Source organism: Salarias fasciatus, chromosome 18 (genome assembly GCF_902148845.1).
Source record: "Salarias fasciatus chromosome 18, fSalaFa1.1, whole genome shotgun sequence".
In the NCBI taxonomy this organism is placed as follows: Eukaryota; Metazoa; Chordata; class Actinopteri; order Blenniiformes; family Blenniidae; genus Salarias; species Salarias fasciatus.
In genome coordinates this window covers 2,803,927-2,813,926 of record NC_043762.1, presented here as the reverse complement: position 1 = coordinate 2,813,926, position 10,000 = coordinate 2,803,927, and the positions used below count along the sequence as shown (strand labels likewise).

Sequence of the window (10,000 nt, the reverse complement as noted above, 5' to 3'; positions counted from 1 at the left end):
CTCCTGAATAAGAGTCAGGAAGTGATGATGATGATGATGATGATGTAATCCAGGAAGTCTCCCCTGATTCCCTCCAGACTAGAGAACTGATCTGTTCTGCTGATTTTCTTCACTTCCTTCTGATATTTCTGGGTTTGTATTGATCTGAGATGGGGAAAGTTTTATTTGTTAATTAGACATCAGAAACAAGTATGTTTTTCCTTTAATCATCAGTTCCTCACGTTCCTTTATGTCTTGGTTTAATGAGTGTTTTGCTGTTTCTCTCTTATTTATCCTGGTTTTGATCCTCTGAATAAAGTTCTCTATAATCCAGCCTCCTGAGTCTTTCTCTGGATTCACTCAGTTCAATACTGAGCTGGAAGCTTTGTGTCGGGTTCCTAGAATAAATCAGAACATCAGTGATGTGTCAGTTCCTCTCATGTGCTCACGGCTCAGATGGCCTCTGGTACAAAGCTGTTCTCACAGTGTTTAGTTTTGGTTCCATGAAGCTCCGGCCAGATGTGAGCAGCTGGATCTCAGCGTTCAGAGGGTGGAGTCTCTCCTCTGGAGCTGTCTGGGTAGAAGCTGAGGCTCCAGTCAGCTTCCTCCACCAGTTCAGTTTGGTTCAAACTGCTGTTTTTTAAAAGACTCGTTTCCAAACCATGAAACCAGACAGAAGGATGATGTGATTCAGTAGAAGCAGGATGAAGCACGGTCAGCCTGGTCCTGTCAGGGTTAAAGGTGGACGGTTTTCTCAGATTTCTCGTCCTTTTTAGTCCACAGCCTCGCTGTTCGCCTCAAACTTCAGTTTGTTGTCACTGATGGTTCCAAGCTATCTGAATGAGTCGACAGACTCCTCTGTCTGACCTTTTCAAACCGTGGCCTGACTGGAAGCCCCGTTTCTATGAAAGTCAGTGATCATGTCTTAGTTTTGGAAATGTTCACCTCAAGGAAAGAGTCCCTGCAGCGGTCCAGACTGGGCCCTGGCTCCAGTCTCTGTTCATCAGGCTGACGATCACTGTGTCGTCAGAGTACTTCAACTGGCTCTGTAACAGATCTGAAACAGGCTCAACAGGTAGATCACCGATCAACTCAACCCAGACCTGAAACACAGTCGCTGATGGACGTCTGAGGGAGAAACCAGGGCTGTGGGGTGAGAACAGGGGATCTACCTCAGGAAGGAGTCTCAGTGCCAGGCTGTGAGAGGTGGCTTTTAACAAGCCACCAGAATAACTTCAGTGGGCGGGGCTGGACCGTCACTACTTCCTGGTTGAAGAGACAATCATGTGCCAGCTCCCGAGGTTGCAAAACAATCAGCCCATCACACTAGGTGCGTTCGACATGAGAAAGCCAGAGGCAGACCTTTAAGACTTTTGAGCCGCCCCGCCCAGATTTGGCCCGGCGTCACTGATACGTAGGACCTACGTAGGGCATCGAAAACTCGCGAGAGCCAAACGAGATCGGTCACAGAGGAGCCGCGTGAGCTGCTGGAGAGCAACTCACCGCGGCTACCTGGCCCACCTCTCTGGTTCATACAGGCAGGGGATTGGACCCGAGCCCACTCGTCATCAGTTTGATGACAACACGCTTTATTTGCATAAATAAACACCCAGTCCCGGCTCCAATCCAGTGTAGAGGGGGGAGGGGGGCGGCGGCGGCGGCGGCTACAAATGGGGGGGGGGGGGGGGGGGGGGGGGGGGGGGTGCGCAAAGGTGGCGATAAAGTAACGGAGCAACACAAAAACAGAATCCACAGATCAGAGGCCTGTTCTACCATGTCCAACGACGTATGATCATTAATCACACTGCTAAAAAGCACAAATAGTAATAAAACAAATGATAAAATAACCAGCCCTCACCTTTAGTAGAGCTGGAGTCTCCACTTTTTTTTTTTTTTTTTTTTGGAATTTTGAATAGCACAACACTTCATATTGATTTGACCAAGCCAGTGGAGTTTGCTGTTGTTTTTTTAAGCATATAATAGACTGAAAACTTTATTCATTAATTTTTTGGACTGAGGGGGCGAGGCAGTCTGCCCCCCCTTGATGCCTGGTCCACAGCAGCACGCACGCTTCACATAACAGAAGCCAAAACGTAACTTAAAATTATTTTGTTTTTTAAAATTTTATTCATTTCAGTTAACTGAATATGAATTAACACAATGTGACACACAAAAGAAATTATGAATTCTTTTGTTTTTAATAAGAAAAACAAAATTACCCCTCTGACAGCCAGGGGGGGGGGGGCAAGGAGGCACAGGCGGGAGGGGGCATTGCCACCCCGGACGCCGGGCCTGTAAACACCCCCCACGGTGGGAGTCATGAGAAACACCAACATGGAGAACATAGGGTTGTCCGAGTTGGAGGCTGACTTATAACTCCGCCCCACGGCTGCGCCGTCTGCTTCGTCTAGCTCCGTCTACCTCTGGCTTTGCCATCGTGAACGCACCTACTATCAGCCGTGCACTGAGAATCAGAGGCCGTGCACGCTGCCTGCACGTACCTGAACTGTCTGAACTCACCTAGACTCTCCCAAACTGGCAACCTGTGGGATCTAAAGGCTGTTTGTGAACTGGAGCGCTCGAGTTTAAAGGTGTAATACAACATTTTGATTTCCGGGTGGATCACCTAAATAATTGGTGGGTCTGTTTGTCAATCATTCTGACGAGCTGTTTTCGTAAGGCGGTTCTACGTGCTTGCGCCCAATCAGCTTCTCCCTTTTGCGCATTCAGAGTGTTTCTGTAGCCGGTGAGCTTCTGAGCTAGTACTTACCGATGGCGAGTCTGACATAATGAAACTGTAACTGTTTCGGAAAAAAAGCTTTATTTATGAGCGAGGCGGATCGCAGAAACTGTAAACAGAGCCGTGCACGCCGGAGAAGAGGAGATCGCGCTCGTACACTTCCGCGTTTCCTGGGAGAAGCAGGAGAGCCGGGCGGATGGTCTGGAGCATGGCGTTGTTTAAACAGTGAGTAACAGACGTGGGGCTTCGTCTTTTCGAGAAAATCGTGTATTAGACCTTTAAAGGTGCATTTAGGAGTTTTTCAACCTTAAAAATACTTATTTTCCACCATAAATATGTTACACATTTTTAATGATGTGTACAATGTGCCCTGACATATTCATTACCAGTACCTCTAACAGCGCTAAACTGTCACTTGAAAGTCACAGTGCCGGTCCGGCACCAGCATTTTTTTGGAGAGATTTTGAAAGGAATGACGTAATGCGCGCTCCGGCTGGCCTGATTTAGTTAGGTTTTGTTTTGTCCGCCATTACTCCGCCAGATGCTTAGCGAGAAAGAACTGAGCAGGATCTTCCAGAAAGTCAGAACAGACTGGCTTCTAGCACTGCCACAGCTCCACACAGACTCCACCAGGGAGAAGAAACTTACATTTTACTGAGCACTACTAAAAGAGCGAGGAAGGAGTTCCCCTCTTCCGTGCACGCAACCCACAGGCACGAGTGTTTCACTGAGCTGCATTACACCCAAGGCCTGCAGGGGGCGCTGTTTCGCATAAAACATACAAACTCCTTAATGCACCTTTAAGCTACTACCAATTTAACAGGTTTAGATCAAGCTAACTTTTAGTGTGTCAATCAATTAAAAAACAAAGAACTGATCAACCACAGATCTGTCGGGCAAACTGCATGTTGCTCTGTGAAGAGGAGGAGGAGGAGGAGGAGGAGGAGGAGGAGAGGGGAAGGACGTCACGTGATGGAATATTACTGATTGCGAGTGGAGAATAGATAATCATAAAAGAGTTTCACAATAAAAGACACTCCTAAATGTGGAATTTGAACCATCAGAGAGTGGAGAGAAGGTGAAGAGGAGTGGAGCTGCTCTCAGCCAATGAGAATTCAGTGTGACTGTTGCCGGGTAGAAGTTACTCAGACAGGTTGGAGAGTGTTATATTTATTCTCTTAACCTTTATAAAGAAGCACAGACTCATTATAAAGTTCAACAGCTCCTTTACTGACCGAGTGCCACATCCCAAAGCAACATATCACTCTGCTGGTCAAGCATAGATAATATTGTATAGAACACAAAACACAAAGTAGAGCTATCATACCACGATTAACAGTTTTCATTATTTGTCTAAGTGAACCATTACCTTAGTATCAATACAGAACAATTCCTCCCTTCCAGCATTGATTCACTCGAAAATCATCAAATGAAAATTTACAGTGGCTGTGACTCTTAAATTTCTTAAAACTTTCCTTTCAAGAAGCATTTCACAACTTACATCAACTTTCATTTAATAACCTTTTTTTCCTTCTTCTTCTTCTTCACAGAATAGAGCACTTCTTCTTTTACTCTTTTACTTCTATCGCAATGTTTACAAATCAAGTCTGTCCGGTGTTTGCCAGCCCTCTCAGGATCTCTGCGTCCTGGAGGCTCCAGCAGGGTCGTCACTGGTTTGGCTGGTAGGCAGGGTTTCCACAGCCGTCACAGCCGGTGTTGATAAGCTGTCCTCAGAGTTCAGTGGGACAGAAGTCACAGATCGAGGTGTCGTCTTTTCAGGTGAAGCTTCCACAAGTTGCTCAACATGTCTCCACCAGACAACACGTGGTTCCACACCCACAGGGTATGAAAGAGGTCCAGTTTGTGACAGAATCTAAGCTTGTTGCCACTTGTTGCCTTGGTTGCGACAGTCTCTACCGGCACTTTTTGTCCAACATCGAAGGATCTCAGTTCTCTTTGTTGCTGAGCAGGTGAACATTGCTTGTTTGAAACATGTTCTCTGATGTCCGGTTTGAGTAGATCCAGGCGAGACCTTAGATTCCTTCCCATGAACAGCATTGCAGGTGATTGTCCAGTAGTAGCATGTGGAGTGTTTCTGTACGCCAGCAGGAAGTTTGCAGTTTTCTGTTATGGAGGCACTTCCTCCTTCCTACTTTCTTTCACTGACTGTTTGAAGGTTTGAACAAAACGTTCAGCCCATTGGTCGCAGGATGAAGAGGGGCAGACGTGTTTAATCCCGTTGCTTCTGAGGAAACTTTGAAACTCCTCACTGGTAAACTGCGTTCCATTGTCACTCACAAGTTGATGAGGACATCCAGTGTGTGCAAAAAGCATCTGACGTTTGTTCACTGTTACGGCTGGAGTCGACTTCTTTACAGGAAAAACTTCAGGCCACTCTGAATGGGCGTCGACCACAATAAGGAAGATGTGATCCAGGAAAGGTCCAGCATAGCTGACGTGACTGCGCTGCCATGGAGCGACAGGCCGTTCCCATGTGTGGACTGGGGCAGTCTGAGGTCAACGCTGAGTCTGGTGACAACCTGTGCACGTTTAGACCAGAGTTTCAATGTGGTTGTCAAGGCCAGGCCACCGCACATAACTTCCAGCGAGACATTTCATTTTCAGGACACCCATGTGTCCATCATGCAGAGTTTAAAACTTTGGGTTGCAGTTTGGGAGATACAATAACCTGTGACCCCCACATCGCACATCCTTCACACACAGTCAGTTGGTCTTTTCTGGTAGAATAGTCTGAAAGTTCAGAGTCCTCATGTCTTGGCAGCCATTCACAGTTAGATCATACACCTCTGAGAGCAGAGGGTCATTCCTTGTTTCTCTGCTTGTGTGTGCACTTGTCACAGGAAGCGGTTCCATGTGAAACAGGTGAAGGGGTGAAGCAGGATCAGTAGTTTTCTCTGACACTGGCTGGGGAGGGCGCGACAGTCCCTCTGTGTTTCCATGTAGTTTTGTCCCTTTGTACTCAGTGGTGTAGGTGTGGCTCAGAGAAAGAGAGGCCAGTGCTGTAACCGTGCAGCAACCACTGCGGGAACACCTTTCTGAGGACTGAAGATAGAAACCAAAGGATGATCCGTAATCAGAGTAAAATGTTCACCATACAGATGCTGGTTAAACCTTTTCACTCCCCACACGAGGCTCAAAGCTTCTCTGTCTATCTGTGCATAATTACATTCTGCTGGTGACAGAGCGTGATGCAAAAGCTTTGGGACGTTCAGAGCCATCAGTCATTTTGTGTGACAAAACGGCACCAACACCGTAAGGCGAGGCCTCACAGGCGAGGCGCAGGGGCAGCTTTGGGTCAAAGTCAGTACTTTGTCTGAGGTGATGAGTTTCTTGGCCTGTGTAAACACCTGCTCACAGTCGTTGGTTCAATCCCACTTCGCATTTAGATGCAGCAGTGCATTGAGTGGGTGGAGCGCAGCTGAAAGGTTTGGCAAAAAAACTTGTGTAATAGTTCACAAGACCGAGGAAAGACCGCAACTGACTTACATTTTCTGGCTGTGGAGATTTCACAATAGCCTCCATTTTTTGTCGTGAGTTTTGTGGAGGCCATGTTTGTCTATTTTGTGTACGCAGTACTCAGTGGACTCCTTGAAAAACTCGCATTTTGTCTTGTTTGCCTTGAGTCCATATTCCTGTAGTTTTGTCAGAACTGCATCCAAGTTTGCCAGGTGTGAGCTGTTATCTTTGCTGGTGGCGATTATGTCATCTAAGTAACTTTGAGTCCCGGATTCCTTGTAGTACTTGGTCCATTGTGCTCTGCCAGACTGCAGGGGCACTGATGATGCCAAACACCAGCCGGCTGTGTTGGTAGAGTCCTTTGCTGGTGTTTATGGTGAAATACTTTCATCCATCTCCATTTGAAGCAGTGGCGATTGCTCTAAGACTGCAAGGGAAGCTCAACTTCCCCTAAAATGTCAAAAATAAGTGGTCCAATAATTACTGCTGTGTGTATATTTCATTGACTAAGTATGCGCTACAACATTTTTTTCTCTCCTCCTCGCAGCGGCGGCGCTTTAACCAGCCGGACGCTGAGCGTCCATGCAGAAGCTGGAGTGTGTTGTTCCGCTGCAGTGAGACTGGATGCTCATTGGATAATGCTTGGATCAGACGCCCGGGGCTTCAATGGGGGTCTATGGGCAGTGGGCTGGCCTGGACGCTGGGCTTCTGCGTGCTGATTGGATGATCTGTCTGAAGCTTGATTGACAGCGAAATGAGCAAATCAGTGATCTTGACATAAAAAAAATGCACCAAAGCACTTCTGAAGTTTTTCACTCTGTTGTGCTGAGTTGATCCGGAGGCTTCACTGATCCTCAGAGACTTTGTGTTTGTGAAAAACGACTAGCGTTGTGTTTGGAGAGTCTTTTAGGTCACTCTGTGGTTTCTGTCCTCGACCAGCAGCTGGAGGTTCCCCCTGTCTCTCACTCTCACTCTCAGGCGTCACACAGCGCTCCAGCCTCCAGCAGCTCCAGCTGCTAGCTAGCTGCACACAGCGGCAGACAGGGTGAATGTTGTGGACCAGACTTTGGCGAAGCCATTTGATAGTCTTCCTTAAGAAGAGAAAATTGGAGTTAAACTGCAGGACAGATCAGCTCCTGAGACTGAGCTGGTGCCAAAGGTGGGGAAAGTACCAGGTCTCTTCAGCGGTCCTGGTCTGACCAGGTGAGCTGCTGACTGAAGAGCTGTCACCAGTAAACTGTCCTGCTGGCCACGCCTCTGATGAAACCATCTCAGGGAGGTGTTTCTGGTCACAGTGGGCTCTGGGGATCTGTCTAACTCTGACAGGGCAACAAAAGGCATGAGAGCTCATAGAATTTACATACAAAAAACAGACACATGTAGACTCAATGTATGCTGAAAATGAGCTTCCCCTCTTTGGAAGACCAGCAGCCGCCACTGATTTGAAGATATGCCTGCGTCAGGTCAGTCTTTGTGAAGTCTTCACCATCGCGAGAGATGCAAAAATATCATCAGTGCATGGGAGTGGATACTGGTCTGCTTGCAGTACAGGGTTGACAGTTACTTTAAAGTCACCACAAATACGCACCTTGTCTGAAGACTTTTTAGCAACAGGCACAGTTGGTGTTGCCCATTCTGACCAGTCCACTTTGGACAGGATCCCCTGGTCCATGAGGTGCTGTAGCTCCGCTTCAGCTTCAGGGCGTAGAGCATAACGACAGGGCGTGCCTTGTGAAACCTTGGCTTTGTATCTTCTTCTAGGTTGAGATATGCTTTATTGTTCTTCGTGGTTCCTATGCCCTCACTGAAAACCTTTGCATGCTTGTCCAGTATTTCTGATAACGTCTTGTCACTGGTCTTAGAGTCGATACACATCGTCTTTATTTCGTGCCAGCTGAGCCTGATCTGCTGTAAACATCTGCGACCAAACAGTGGCACACCTCCATCTTCAGTACGAACAGCTTCACTTTCACTTTGAGTTTTCCCATTGGAGCAACTCTCTCACCAGTGTGTGTTCTCAGCTTTACTCTTGTGCATGACAGTTTTGTGTCAGGGAACTTTTCTTGGTAGTCTTTCAGTGATATGACTGACAGTGCTGACGCAGTGTCCACTTCCATCTTCAGTGGTACTCCACTGACTTTAGGTGTCAGCCAAATCACATCAGCATCGTTCTCTTCTGTAGCATATAACCCTAAGCAGGACAATTCTTCCTCATTTGAGCTGTCAGAGTCTGTTTCTGCTACTTCGTGGACCTTTGCCCTCTTTTTGTCTTCTCTTTGTTCTTATGCTACGTTCACACCGAACGCGTCGCGGGCGTCGTCGACGCTTGGGACGCCTCGAAGCTGACGCTTGTGACGCTTTAAACACGACGCTTGACACCGGGTGGTCACAAAGCTCGCGACGCTCGCAACGCTCTTGATGCACGTCAGTTAATTGGCGCGCTGGAGGCTGATTTCTGTTTCCAGCTATGGCGGATCGCATCAGGAGAGCGGCTTGGCTTTATTTGTTTAATAAAGCTAGACCGCGTCGTCGTCGGAAAAGTCGCTATTGGCTGCTCTGCTCCTCTCTGCTCTGCCTGCAGCAGGGGGCGCTGCTGAGACTGACCGCTTGTGAGCGCTTTGGGACGGGGGAGGGGCTCACGCAGCACCCGCTGCTCATTGACGACAGCAGTGAGACGTCCTGTCACATCTCCAGAGCACCAGAGAAGGTTGCTAGATTTGTCGCTAGTTGCTTTTGACAAAAAAACGTCGCCAAGAGGCTTTGGAAAGTCGCCAGATTTAGCGAGAAAGTCGTCAAGTTAGCAACACTGGCCGGCCCGCATCGGTGCTCGGATCACTCGTAGTGACGTAGCACCGGAGGGATCGTCTCTGATTGGTTGACGCTCAGCGGCAGCGCGTCGAAAGTTCAGTTTTCCCAACTCTCAAAAAGCGACGCTCACGACGCTCCTGACGCCGGGGACGAGTGTCGTGGGCGTCGATGCTCGAAACGCTGGAAAAGCGACGCTCATGACGCTCCTGATGCGCCGCGCCGCCCCGCCGCCCCGCTGCCCGCCGCTCCACGACGCTCGTCCACCATAGACTTTGCATAGAAAAGCGCCGCTCACGACGCTTGCGACGCGTCCAGTGTGAATGCACCATTAGAGTTGCTATATTTTGAGTTACACATTTTCTGGATGTGTCCTCTTTTATTACATTGCCTGCAGTCTTTATCCTTGAACCAACATTCACTCATCATGTGACTGTTTACTGCATCTGCAGCAGGGCTTCGACTTTGTTTCGCTGCTTGGTATAGAGTTTGAACATAGAACGCGTTGCGTCTTTGCCTTGTGGTTCTGTTGCATGTTTTGCAGATGTCTCCACCGACACAGCAATCTCAACTGCTCATTGTAAAGTAAGCTGTCCTCCGTCAGAAGTCGTCTCTGGATGTTCTCGTTGTGCAGTCCACACATGAACCGGTCCCTCACTGCGTCGGAAAGTCCATCTCCAAATTGACAGTGCTCAGACAGTTTCCTCAGCTCAGCGATGTATTCCAACACGGACGCCGTTTTTGATTTATGTCTCTTGTGAAACCGAAAGCGCTCCACCATCACTGGATTTAGGTGGCTTTTCAGTGTTTGCGTTATCTCTTGAAAAGATTGTCCGCTGGTTTAGCTGGAGCAGCAAGGCTGTGGAGTAGATTGTAGGTCTTCACCCCATCACACTGAGAAGAACGGCGACTGCTCTCTCGTCCGGCATCTCATCAATACTGTTCAACTCTCTCCATGTACGCTGTCCAGTCTTCCACCGAACTGTCAGAACTGTCCAT

The 10,000-nt window shown here is 48.2% G+C and overlaps 1 protein-coding gene across 2 annotated transcripts in view; it reads left to right on the top strand.

Moving 5' to 3' along the window:
- Nucleotides 1–4,940, top strand: part of LOC115404957 (patr class I histocompatibility antigen, A-5 alpha chain-like) — a 16,522-nt gene extending 11,582 nt beyond the window's left edge. Inside the window, exons 7-9 of one of the 2 annotated variants that reach the window (XR_003933396.1) lie at nucleotides 1–44; nucleotides 656–664; nucleotides 4,929–4,940. The exon at nucleotides 1–44 is cut by the window's left edge and continues 304 nt beyond it. The gene's annotated coding sequence lies outside the window, so the exon portion shown is untranslated. Of the gene's footprint in view, nucleotides 314–655; nucleotides 665–4,928 lie in introns of those variants that run through there. The other variant, XM_030114318.1, reaches the window with a different exon arrangement.
- The last annotated feature ends 5,060 nt before the right edge of the window (nucleotides 4,941–10,000 follow it).